Source organism: Malania oleifera, chromosome 6 (assembly GCF_029873635.1).
Source record: "Malania oleifera isolate guangnan ecotype guangnan chromosome 6, ASM2987363v1, whole genome shotgun sequence".
Taxonomy (NCBI): Eukaryota; Viridiplantae; Streptophyta; class Magnoliopsida; order Santalales; family Ximeniaceae; genus Malania; species Malania oleifera.
The window spans coordinates 100,208,532-100,222,680 of record NC_080422.1 but is presented as its reverse complement, the minus strand read 5'-3'; the positions used below and the strand labels follow the sequence as shown (position 1 = coordinate 100,222,680).

General features: G+C 37.9%; 1 non-coding gene across 1 annotated transcript; it reads left to right on the top strand.

Annotated features, from left to right (window-relative positions):
• Positions 1-13,791: 13,791 nt before the first annotated feature.
• On the top strand, positions 13,792-13,897 carry LOC131158974 (small nucleolar RNA R71). Its single transcript, XR_009137590.1, has one exon. It is a non-coding gene; the product is annotated as a small nucleolar RNA R71 (small nucleolar RNA).
• Positions 13,898-14,149: the final 252 nt, after the last annotated feature.

The following is a 14,149-nucleotide window of genomic DNA, read 5'->3' as shown; positions in this document are numbered from 1 at the left end:
GTGTAGTGAATAAAAGTGGAAACATATGTAACATAATCATACCATTTTATATAAAGAAATATAACCTTATTGCATACAAATCCTTCATACATGACTCCATTATATACACACTCTGCAGCATTTCAATCATGCAAAACTCAACACAACAAAGCCATTTCAAGATATCACTCACAGAGAATTAACCCATGATTATAATTCAAAGTTAATATTAGCATGCAAGTCCAAGTATGAAAAGGCCACCTCACAGGGCATGTGTAAAGTGTATGATTTGTCTCACTCACCATGTTCGGAGGCACCTACTGAACAGTCGTCTTGACTCAGCTTCACTGATTTATTCCCTTAAAAATCACTCAAGAAAATGGATTCACTCTCATATGTGAGGAAGAGTGTCATGATCAAACGTTCCACATAATTAAAGAACTGATGCTAGAAGTGTGAGGTGACTAGTCTTATAAGAAAGGGATCCAGCCTTTGTGTTGGAATTGGTGTATTCCTAAGAGGGGGGATGAATTGGGTATTAAAAATTTATTCCTAAGTTTATCCAAATCAGCAGCATTAATACACAACCTAGGGTCTGTCTATATAATTGTGAACCCAATCAACACATGTACAACATATAATGAGTCAGGCATACAACATACATGTGCTGAAAATGAAAGTACAAAAATTAAATTGTGAAAATATAATGTACACGCACGATATGTTATTGGAGTTCGGCCAATACTACCTATGTCCCCACCTCAACTCGCAAGCCTGAGAATTATTACTACTGCTCACTTAACGGGTGGAACAACACCATTTACAACTAGGTCAAATTACCAGGGCTGACCACAACCTTTACACACTCTCCTTGCGGGGCGGAGAAGGCCCTGACAATTGATTCTTATGGGTTAAATCAATACCCCCTCAAGCCACGCCTGGAATACAATAAGTAAGCACAAATTTTGTGTACAAATAAAGATTCTTCTAATACAAGCAGATTTGTACCAATACGCACAAGAAATTATCAATGCACTTTCAAATGATAAAAACTATAAGCTCAGTGAAGATGTGTGAACCTACTCTCAAGATATTGTCAATATGCAATCAAAGTGTGAGAGTGTGATATAACAATATCTTTGAAACAATGTATATTAATATATCAATCACAAATAAAGTTTCAAAGATTTTCAAGAGAAAGATCTAATATCTCAAAATGATTTTCACAAACTTTAAGCACAAGAGATATTTTATAAACCAAACTTGTCAAAAATATTTGCTTCACAACACAAGACAGACTTAAGAGTCTTGAAATCAAAATGCAAAAACTCACAAGCTAGAAAGATTTTCCCCACATAATAAATTTATGAACTAAATCTATGGAGAAAATTTTTTGCTTAACTCTCCTTTAAAAATCAACAATCAACACAGTAATGAGAGTTTAAGCACTGTAGAATCTCTCAAGATACACTCACTCAAAATGATTTTGCAAGGGAATGAGTATAAGTGGAGAGTATTTTGGCTTTTGAGTATGAAGATGACTTCTCAAAAATTTAGAGAAAATATTTTCTTATTAAATCACTAATCTTTTGTTAATCTTGCAAATGAGCCCATATTTATAGACATACCCAAAAATATGGCCGTTGGGAACATCAAAGGAATTTTGGAAAATATTTAATGAGGTTTAATTAAAAATAACCCCTGTTTTATCTCGGTAAAAATTACACAACTTGAGAGGTTGAGGGTTCAGTCAATCACTTTAGGAGGTTCGATCGACCGTGGCCTTTTTCAACTACAAATATGGTCGACCATAATGCGGGCGATTTTGAACCTCCGAGGTTCGGTCGACCTGGTCAAGTTTGGTTGATCAAATTCATATGTTTAGTCGACCAGGTCATTTTATAACTAGGAGTTCGGTCGAACAGAGCGTTGGGAATTCCCCACGTGCCAGTTCGGTCGACCAGAGCATTGAAGTTCATTTCAAGATTAGTTGACCAAATGGTCAATCTGTTGACCCTAGGGAAGTTCAGTCGACCGAGAGTTTATGTGTGTTCAGGTTCGGTCGATCGAACACACTAAACTAGTGCATTCAAGTCCAAATTTCTATTTAAAGTCACCCCTTCTCACATAATTCTTATTTCTAAGTTATAGGGGATTTTTTATGTGATAATTTGGGACCTAAAGCCAGTCTATGGTCATTGAGCTAATCCCTAAAAATTCAACGTCAGTCGACTGAAGGGTGATCCCTAAGGTCATTCAACGATCTTGAGCTTATAGGTTCCTACATGCATGATATGCATCAATTATTACAGATTGTTGGAATCTAAATAATATTACAGACCCGAATTAAAAATACAAAGAAATTAAACACTTTGGGTCTTCTTTTTCTTCAAGTCATATGTGCCACCATATGATTTGTCCAATTATATCCTGCACACAAACTCGACAAATATTAAATACCTTGTATTTGTCATTATCAAAAATGAGATAGAACTCAAAAAGTCAACACTTTGTTGAGGTGTCAGGTCCTTTATCCTAACATCTTCTCACTCACTCGCCACATTTAATCAAGACCACCCTAGAGGAACTTATTCCTAGACTTGTGTGAATTTCAGCAGATGCATTGGTCAAATGATTCTTCATACATGCGGACTTGTAGTGTGCGTTCTCAGCTTTGACATTTTTATCTTTTCTCAAAGAAGGTGTATATTTTTGTTGTTTTCCTTTTTCACTGCTCAGGTTTCTCTTTTTCACTTTCTTTCTTACATAGTCAGCTGAAACAATCATCACTTCTTTTATACTGTCTTCATGTTTTCCAATGGGAGTGTAGCTCGAACAAGGGTCTGTGGTAAAAGTCAGTTTGTAAGGGTGGCTTAACCTTTATGTCTTGAGTAAGCTACAAGACCTAGATTTATATCTCACCACTTGATGTCACCTCTAGGCTGGAAAATACAAGAACAAAGACTAGTTGACAAAGGAAGTACAGTAAAAGAAGGGTATGTGAGTTTTATAAACACCGAGTTTGACGTCAAAAACTCGAGAAATGAACGGATGACTCAAGTACCTCACAAGGTGTCATAGTCGCCACGATTGTTCTCTTAGTACTCTCAAAGGACCCTCGGTGTTACAAATCATGTGTGAGTGTGTTCTTAGCCCCATGAAGTACCATGTAAATACATAAGTTTAAATTGCAATACTAACCCAAACAAAGAACTTAGTCAACTACTTAGAGTAATGTCAAGCTATCGGCCTTATTATGCAAAATTTATACAACTGATTTACTACATTATTGGCGAGCATAGTGAAATCATATAATTAAAAAGTTTATGCATATAATTTTAGATTATATAGGTGTATGTATAAGGTATAAAATATGTTAGCATGATTCCCTGGAAATTGTTTGCAATTTTTTAAAAAAATTGTGTCATTTTTATGCATGAAATAATGTCATGCAGTGTACTACTGTAATGACGCGAATAATAAAATGGTATTTAAATAAAGAGGAAGGGAAATGGAAAAAGAAACAGAAGGAGGCAGCAGACTTTGTCGACAAACGCTTCGCGTTTGTCAACAACATTGCATTTTGGGAGTAATAACTGAGGAAATTTATCACGTCTTTGTCGACGAACACAGGAGATTCGTCGACAAGGGTACAAGAAGGCCTCGTTGACGCAGTCAAGTTTCGTCGATGAGAAGATACCGAGAGAAGATTTTTGGAAGTCTAAAATTCATCGAAGAGGGTGCAGGTTCGTCAATGAACTTTCTACAGGACTCGTCGACGAGGTGACGTGTCTCTTCGATGAATCTAGCCCTCTAAATAGCTGAAAATCGGATTTTTAACGCAGAAAAATTGAAATCACTCCCTCTCTCTCTCTGCCTACTGTTTCTCTCTCCTCTCTCTTCAATTTCAGCTCCGTCATTCGCCAGATCGACGATCTGAGGCCATCACGACGTTCCTGGGGAAGTTCTCTCCAAATCTACCAGAGCGGATTGTTGGTGGAAGCAAGTTGGAATTCATCCCTGAGTTGAGGTAAGACTTTTTATTCGAAATTTGATCTTTCCACAGTTGAAGGAAATGATGTACTCGAATAAATACTGAAGTTTAGTTATGGGAATTATCAATTTCAGGGTACTGCTTAGGGTTTCCAACGAGTGTAAGACCAGTATTATAGAGGGGCTTTTCAGTTGCCAGGTAAGGGGATAAATTAAAAAAGTTATTTTTCATTGAAATTATTATTATTTAATAGTAGAATAATTTTCAAAAAGCATGCAACTATATATGAGTATAATTGAGAAAATGTAAGTTTGGGAAAATACTGCAATTGTACAGGAAATGTGTTTTCAGAACAGAATTTATGGTTTCATTTAATTCGTGTGGCGTGAATATTATGTTATGTATATATATTATGCCATGTTAAGTTAGATTTACAATATAAAGCATGTTGATAGATATTTTCAGGAATAACATGATACGCACAGTAAATTATGATTTCGGAATATATGATATGTTCGGCACAAGGCCGTAATTGATGTTTGGCGCGATGCCGTATTTATTTATGTTTTCGGCACGAGGTCGTAATTATTATGTTAAAGTAGAATTCAAAAAATGCTATTATTTGATTTACGATAAACAGTATATGATTATGTATTATATGTTATCAGAACCCAAATATTAGTTTAGTACAGTTTCAGGAGCACAGTACTGTAGCTTATAGATTAGACATCTATGATCAGATTGGTGCTAAACACCCACGAGGGGGTGGGAGATGGATAGTCGATGTGACTTTCATTGTAGAGTGCTGAAGTCCACCTGGCAGTCCGGACCAGGGTGTGGCGGGCCCATCTTACTTACAAAAATTTTTGACTTGGCAGTGATCGGCCAGCCATTATCGGGTCCCGCCTTCGGGCTGCACAACCCGTCATGGGGGGTAATACATGACATCAGCTAGCTATACATCCTGGGCAGTTTTCAAGTATTATAGATTATATCAGATAACACATGATTCGTATGATTACTTGGAAGTACGAAATTATATGTTTATCTAACCATATTACGATTCATGTTTATGGTATGTGAAATGTACGGTATAAGTATTACAGCATTAAATATTCATGTTGCCACACAACTGAATTTAATTTATTTACCCTTACTGAGAGGCGTCTCACCCCGAATATTAAATGATTTTCAAGAAACCTGGAGAGACCAACGAGTCAGGGCCACCGCTGAGTGAGTTGAGCTTCCCCGCTAGGAGGGTAAGTTTTGATCTAGGACCAGGAGATTTTTGTTGTAAGATCCTAGGTTTATTTTGGTATTTTTTGGAGATTGCATATAAACACGGATATTTGAGAGTGTAGTTAACTCTAGTGTTTAGATTTTATGGCTACGAAAATGTGAATTAAATTTACTGTTGCTTAGGTTTCCGCTGGGTTTGACAGGTGTCTCCGATACCCACGGGTTCGGGTTGACCATTTTATTTATTATGTTTCATTTTATATTAAGATAAACAGGTCGTTACAACTACCCCCTACCCCCAACTTAGAACTTTAGTGTCCTTACTAAAGTGTAAAAGAAAATAGAACCCGAGCAAGGGATAGGACCGTGCATGGTGCTAGTAAGAACAAACAGTGCTCCGCAAAAATATAATAACCAAAAGAACATACAAGCAAGAATACACTGTAGCACGAAAGACAGATGTCAACCAAGAGCACCATGAAAGTTGTATTAATATCAACAAGTGGTGTAAACAGATAGCAGCATTGCCAGCAGTTGGATTGGCAATTGGAAACATGGTGTAAAGAAAGAAAAGAAAATAGTAACAAGGTAAGGTGTGCCACAGCAGCGCAATACAAAATACAATTGCCCACAAAATGCTCGACCCACAAGGTCCGACCCTATCTTGCTCGCGTCAATCGTTTTCAGAGTTGGCCATTCGAGTCCCTGCCCCCTAATTCCCTGAATGTCGCAGATACATGGCCCGCCCCAACATCGGGATGAGGCTGGCTGGCCCCATTGGGGTGGTTAGTCGAAGCACTCTCTAGCCCTTGGTTAGGAGCAGGAGGTGAGATGAGTGACGCGTGCAGTACTCTAGTAGGTACAAATAGAGTTGGCGAAACTGTTCCAGAGGGGTTTTGCCTTCTTGAGTTCGTGTCAATATGATGAAGAAGAATGAGAATCATTTGAAATCCCTGCTCCATTTGCTCCTTTAGCTCTGTGTAGGAATCGAATACTGATGATCCGAAAAACTCAAATTCCTAGTGTAGAAGATATATTTCTTCCCATATCAGGGCTCCAGGGGGTGTTTGTGGTCGGGCCTGGAATGAATCGGGAGAAGAGTGGAAATGAATCTTGTCCTGGAGGTGATGGAGAAGACATTGTGGCGAATGTGAGTTGATGCAAGTGACAAGGTTGGAGGGAAAATGAAAAAGCGTGAACGAGTTGTGGGTGGAGGCGTGTTTTAAATGATTTTGCTGAGTTGTCGACCAGAACACGCTTAACTCAGTACTGGTTGTAGACATGGTCGATTCTCTTAGTATTTACCACTCTCGGAATGGCTCAAGGCTAGACCAGATCGCCCTCATATGTGATGGTTGCGTACTTTGTCACAACTCTCACTTATCCTTGAATCTATTCGAAAGACTACCTTCTAGTTAGTCTATTCTAACTACCTTAAAGACTTAAAAAGAAAAGAAAAACTGTCAGGTTGTCTCTCAAAAGAACTAAGTTTACCGTCTTCAGCCAGACACTTTAAAGCTCATTTTGAACTCATTCTGATTCTCAGTTGACATTGGTTTCTCCCTTCTCTTCCTCACACCCTAAATCACATAAACCCAACTTAGTTTCAGATTTGGGGTCCCAATCATGTTTTAGCATAGATTGCTTAAGAGGATCCTCAAATTCAGCATAGGTAGGGCTGTCAAGCTGCAGTATAATTTCCCAAGGGTATTTTCATAACATTGAAGGAGTTGTTTCCTTAACAATTTTGTCAATCACGTCTTCGTCCACTGTAACGACCCAAAAAAAAAAATTAATTAAAATAAATTATTATTCTTAATTAATTAATTATTATTAAGAAAATTAATTAAATTAAGAAATTTGAGGATTCTGTATATATATATATATATATATATATATATATATGTGTGTGTGTGTGTGTGTGTGTGTGTGTGTGTGTGTGTATAAGTATATATGTAAGTATATATATATATAAGTATATATAAAGTTATTATATAATAAAGTTTAAAGTAAATGATAAAGGAAAGAAAAAAAAAGAAAAAAGAAAGGAATCTTAGTGCCTAAGCTTCCTGGGAGAAAGCAAAAGAAGGTACGAAAAAAAAAAAGGTTCACAACGGAGGAACAGAAGGGAAAAAGAAAGGAAAAAAAAATTCTCTGAGCTCACGCTTTCCACTCCTCTTCTCTTTACGATTTTGCGGCGAATTCTCGCATAATTGAAAATCCGAAAATACCACTAGACTTCATTCTCCGCTACCGACATATCTACCGAAGTGGATATCTCTTGGGGTAAGACAAATTCTCATTCTTGCCTTAATTTTTCTTAAATTTTAAGTCAAATGGGCGATCGGACACCACCATGAAAATCTAGGGATGATTCTCTACAAATCTAGCGGAGCGAATTTCTTGTGGGATCGTTGAAGGAATAGCTCAAAAACTAGGATAAATGAGTTATTTAGAAATTAATTGTTATTTAATTAATGTAAATTAGGAAAGGTTAAAATAATATTTTATGTTCCGCTGCGTGCATGTTAATTATGGTATCAGATACAGGTGATTGGAACACGTGGCACTCGGGCCCCACTTGGCGGGTTTCAGGGCATCACATTGTGGTATCAGAGCATTAGGTTATAGATTCTGCAGACTTTAGGATTGATTAATACAGAGTATAGGTACGAAGAAAAATAAGAATAGGAATGGGTAGATTAAGACGTTGATAGGAGATTTTGAGTTTTGTTTCGTAACTTAGAGGCAGAAATCTCTTGATGGACTTCTGTGAGTTTTTGAATCTGGCCGGTTTCAGAAAATCACGGTAAATCCGTTGACAGTGATGTTTCTGAGCAAAGAGACTGGAACTCAGAATTAGAACTTGAGGGTTAAGTTAATTTGGGGATAAGTTGGTTGTTTGATGTTTTAATTGATGATATAAATGTCAAACTGATTCGTTGTTCTATAATTTATTAGCGAATTTTGAGGACGAAATTCTTTTAAGGAGGGGAGAATGTAACGACCCAAAATTTTTTTTTAAAAAAATTATTATTCTTAATTAATTAATTAATATTAAGAAAATTAATTAAATTAAGAAATTTGAGGATTTTGGATATATATATATATGTATATTTAAATACATATAAGGATATATATATGTGTGTGTGTATATATATATATATATATATATAAAAAGTTATTATATAATAAAGTTTAGAGTAAATGATAAAGGAAAGAAAAAAAAAAAAAAAAAGGAATCTTAGTGCCTAAGCTTCCTAGGAGAAAGCAAAAGAAGGTAAGAAAAAAAAAAGGTTCACAACGGAGGAACAGAAGGGAAAAAGAAAAGAACTCTCTGAACTCACGCTCTCCACTCCTCTTCTCTTTATGATTTCGCGGCGGATTCTCATACAATTGAAAATTCGAAAATACCACTAAACTCCATTCTCCGCCACCGACATATCTATCGAAGTGGATTTGTCGTAGGAGTAACGTGGGCATATCTCTTGTGGTAAGACAAATTCTCATTCTTGCCTCATTTTTTCTTAAATTTTAAGTCAAATGGGCGATCAGACACCACCACGAGAATCTAGGGATGATTCTCTACAAATCTAACTAAGCGAATTTCTCGTGGGACCGTTGTAGGAATAGCCCCAAAACTAGGATAAATGAGTTATTTAGAAATTAATTGTTATTTAATTAGTGTAAATTAGGAAAGGTTAAAATAATATTTTATTGGGGTTGATTTGATTGAATCACCAATGTGAGTCATTGCAATCTTTTTACAAAAACGTTTAAGTCAAGTGCAACGAGGCTCTGATACCAATTGTTAGAATTGGTGTATTCCCAAAAGGGGGAGTGAATTGGAATTTAAACCTTTTTCACTTAGGTTAATTTATCCAACAACAGTCAATACACAACCTAGGGTCAGTCTATACAATTTCCAAATGCGTAGATAAGTATAATGTGGAAATTAAGTCATACACATCATTCACCCATAACATACATGTGCGGTAAGTATAAACTGCAGAAATATAACCAAACACACAATATGTTATCGGGGTTCGGCCAACTGTGCCTACGTCCCCGCCTCAAGCTCACAAGCTCGAGGATTCCACTAAAGGCTTACTTAAGGGTGGAACGTCACCATTTACAACCAGGTCAAATTAACACAGGGCTGACCTCAACCTTAACCAGGTCAATTAGCGAGGCTGACCTCAACCTACATGCCTTAACAGGACGACGCACCTAACTTTCCTAACCGAGTCTAAGCCAATCCGGGACTATTCTAAGGCTAGTCTCCCTCTTCAGGCCCGTGCCTGGATATACAACAAATGTGTATATATAAACAAATGGTACAGTGATTGTGCTTTCGTGTAAAGCAGATATGTACCCAAATGCGCGCAATAACATACACCACAATATGATTCAATATGTAAGCTTAATGTGGTCTAAATAGTTCAACTCTCAAAGGTATTTTCTATCAGTGTAATGTATAAGTGAGAGTGTCAAACAAACAATCTTTGTATCACAAGATATTCAACAAATAAGTTCACACAAAGATGTCAAGTCTATAGTATTTCAATCAACAAGATATCTCAAGCCTATTGGTATTAAATGATGTATATGCTTGGTTTGCAAAAGATGTGTAATCTTTGTATTCAGCAAATAATATATGAGTGAATGAATATTGCTACAAAGACCACTATCACACAAACAAATATCTCTTCAAATGTATTTATCGATATATAGCACACTAGATATTTGAAGATGATTTTGAAAAGATTTTGCAAACAAAATACTATACGATCTTCTCAAGATATTGCAATGAAGGTGCAAGCTTAAAAGATCTAACAAGGTCTTCTTAGGATAGACTTATGAACAAAGTCCTCTAAGAATCCTTAGGTTTTGCTCTCTAATAAAATCGTGCCAAGCAAATAGAACAAGGAGAGCAAACCTATTCAAGCACACTCAATCCACTTACAAATGATGTAGGCAATGATAGAAGGCAAGTATGAGTGATTTGAGTAAGAGAATAGTAGTATAGGGTTTTTATTTTTAAGAGAATTCTTCCCTAATCAAAGTGGCTAATCACACCTAATTTTCTCAAATGATCTCATATATATAGACATGGGAGAAAATATGACCGTTGGGGACCTATTGGGTATTATTAGAAAAGTTTAATGATGTTTAAAGCATTTTAACCATGTTTAAAAAATATTAACTGCGGTAAAAAATCATGGCAACCCGAGAGGTCCGGTCGACCAGAACAAGTTCAGTCGACCAAGTCTCATATGGTTCGATCGACCAAGGGACTTTTGAACTGAAGGCTCGGTCGACCAGGAGAGGGCGATTCCTCAATTTTCCGAGGTTCGGTCGATCAGGGCATTTTGAACTGCCTGGCTCGGTCGACCAGACCGCTAGGAATTCTCCCGAGGACCCTTCGGTCGACCAGGTAGTTGTAGTACAAAAAGGGTCAGTCGACCAGATGGTCAAACTTTTGACCCCAGGGGGTTTCGGTCGACCAGGGCCTTTTGAACTACCTGGTTTGGTCGACCAGGTTTCAAATGTTGACCAAGAAGGGTTTCGGTCGACCAGGCATCTGTGAATAAACTGGTTCGGTCACCCAAATGGTCAAACTTTGACCCAAGGAGGTTTCGGTCGACCAGGGCCTTTTGAACTACCTTGGCTGGTCGACCAAAAGTGCACCATGTGTGCATTTCGATCCCGTTTCGAACCGTACACGCCCTATTCAAGTGCCTAACAATCAAATGTATAAATGTGTGTGTCCTAGAGTCACTTAGGATCCAATTTGAAGACACCGAAAAAGTTCGGTGTCGACCAAAGGGAAAACCCTAAGGTCTTTCTAAGGTTCTTTCTCATTCATGGTTTGTTTGAGCTTACGTAGTAAATCATACATGTGATGTGTGTGAGCTTATTACAAACCAGATATCCCTTATTAATATTACAGACCAATTACACAAATGAATTATATATTACAATATGAAGTAATTGGGTCTTCAATCTTTGCTTGCTTTGTGCACATCTTGATCTTAACACTCTTAGTTCTTGCACAAAACCTCAAACACTCATTAGATACAATGAGTATTTGTCATAATCAAAACCGGGCATGACCAATAAGTTCAACAATGTGTGTACTGGCGGCGAAGTAATACTTCACATGAGGGCTTACTGAGTAAGGTGAGTGCTTTGGTAGGTAGTTTTAGTACTAAAGTAGAGGGAAACTACTTGTATGGGCGGGTAATATTCCCTATCCTTGGGGACTTTCGCCTGCATAAAAATTATATATTTGTGCATATTGGATGTGTGTATGATATTAGATGTCGGTGATGTTATCAATGGTACATTTTTTCAGTTGTTATTGATATTATGTGAGAAGCAGTTTATTTTGATATGTAAATATTAAAACTCATTTGTCACACACCGTTATAATTTATTTCACCCTTACTGAGAAGTGTCTCACCCTAATGGATTAACAATTTTTCAGGTTATTCTAGAGATCGGGTTTGAAGGCTTAGGTTGGGATTGATTTTAACAGTTTTTTTTTTGGGTATTGTGAGATACTGGTATATATATACAGATATATATTTGTACTGGGTTATGTTTTAAATGCTGGTTGTGGATATGGATATCTGGATGTTGTAGTGTTCGTTTTTAGGTTGTTATATAGAACTCTGGTATTTATTTGAGGTTATTTATTTATGTTTCGCTGCGTGCATGTTAATTATGGTATCAAATACAGGTGATTGGAACACGTGGCACCTGGGCCCCACTTGGCGGGTTTCGGGGCGTCACATCCACAACTTGGATGGCATTCAGAGGATATTAAGAAGCATTAAATATGTTCAGCCTACATTGCTTATGGCCCCATGAGATGTCCAAAATCCCCATCCTATATTGAATGCAAGCATTAGCCGTGACTAGGAATGGTCGTCCTAAAAGGACAGGGATTGGGTTGGTGGACGTATCCATGTCCAAAATGATGAAATCAATAGGGTAATGGAAATCTCCCACCTTGACTACCACGTCTTCTACCACACCCCGAGGTTGCTTAAGAGATCGATCAATGAGGCATATGGAAACCGAGGTGGGTTGCAGCACTCCTGGGTTAAGTTTCTGATAGGACGAGTATGAAAGAATGTTCACACTTGCTCTTAAATCTAGAAGGGCCACATCAATGGTATAATTACTAATTACACATGAGATAGTAGGTGAGCCGGGGTCTTTTAGTTTAGGAATAAAGTGCTTTAGTATTATGGAACTCATATGCTCGGCTTGCTTAACCAAACCATCCATGTGCACCCTTGATTTTGTCTTTTACATTGACAAGTCCTTAAGGAATTTATAAATGCAAGTGACTGCTTAATGTCATTGAGGAGAGGTTTATCCGTTCACACTTGTTTAAACATGTTTGAGATGGATTTGGTGGAAGCCACTTTCCTAAATATAGAGGGTGTGAGTGGGGCTCCTGGATGTTTCACTGAGTAGCAATGAAAAGCCCTATGGGGGGTGAAGTGAGGTGTGGTTCTTCTGGTGGTGGGTGTGAGACTCTATGGTATGTGAACCTGACTATAGGAAGAGAAAGTGCATGAATCCGCATTGGGTACTTCCAATTTTTCATCCTGGGTCTCCCCCATGCTCGGTTGCTCCTCGCCTTGTTCGGCTGTTAGCCTACTATTTTGATATGTGGTTACCGTCTGGGCCTGCTCAGAGTATGATAAGGGGCCAGCGTCCAGTTCACATTCTACCCCATATTGTCCCTTAGGATTTACTATAGGTTGACTTGGCAGCTTGCCTTCATCTCTCCGACTAAAGGTGGCAGCTAGTTGTCATAAATCGGTTTTTAGCTTTGCAATGGATTGGGAGTGAGAGTAAAGGAGTTTTCGATCCACTTGGAGATCAGCTTACCTCAGCACCGTCTCTTGAAATGTATCATACTTGGGTTATAAAGGCGACGACTGCTGGTCGGTTGAAAATTTGGGGGTTGAATCCGGATGACTTTGGAGATATTGGTACGGGCATGGAGGCAAAGCATTCGAGGCTTGTGGAGGTCTTTGAGATTGAAAACCCGGAGCTTGCGATGTCCACAAGAAGTTAGGATGTTGTTTCCACCTAGGGTTATATATGTTGGAATATGGGTCATTAGAGGGTTTATTATACCAGTTATGGGTGACCTTTACTTTTTCTGCACAAACTCAGGCTAGGAGTGCACATGAGGGTAATTATAACATGTATAGGAAGGATCGGAACAGATTGTACATATCTTTGCACACGCTGTTATTTGCAGTCCTAAGGACAAACATTGATCTAACTTTTTGGATATAGCGTGTAGAGTTGAAGCTAAGTCTTGGCTCGTAGCCAATTCGTAAATCCCCTTAGATTTAGAAGATGATGGGTTAGGTATTTTACAGGTGGCAACCATGTGCTGCTGAGAGTTTTCAACTAGATTTTCAAAAAGAACCCTGACCTCGTTCTCGTGCTTAGTGAGGAAAGTACCTCCATATGATACGTCAACCATGGACCTATCTCTCTCAGCTAACCCTTTGTAGAAAGTTTGGACCAATTGTCATTTGGGGACTTGGTGATGTGGGCATTTACGGAGCAAGTCCCTAAAGCGCTCCCAAGTATCGAAAAAGAGTTCCCCATCTATCTGTGAGAAACTTGTGATGGCTCTTTGAAGCTAGTTAGTCTTCCTAATTAGGAAGTACTTTATAAGAAATTCATGCTACATGGTGGCCTAGTTGGTCACTGAGTTCGATTCTGTGGACGTCAGCCAATATTTAGCCTTATCCTTTAGAGAGAACGGGAAAAACCTAAGTCGGAGAGCGTTATCACTGAAATTAGGAATGCGGATGGTGGAACAAATTTCTAAGAACTCATCTAGATGCTAATAAGGATTTTTAGTTGAGTTCCAATTAAAATTGGGCAGCATTG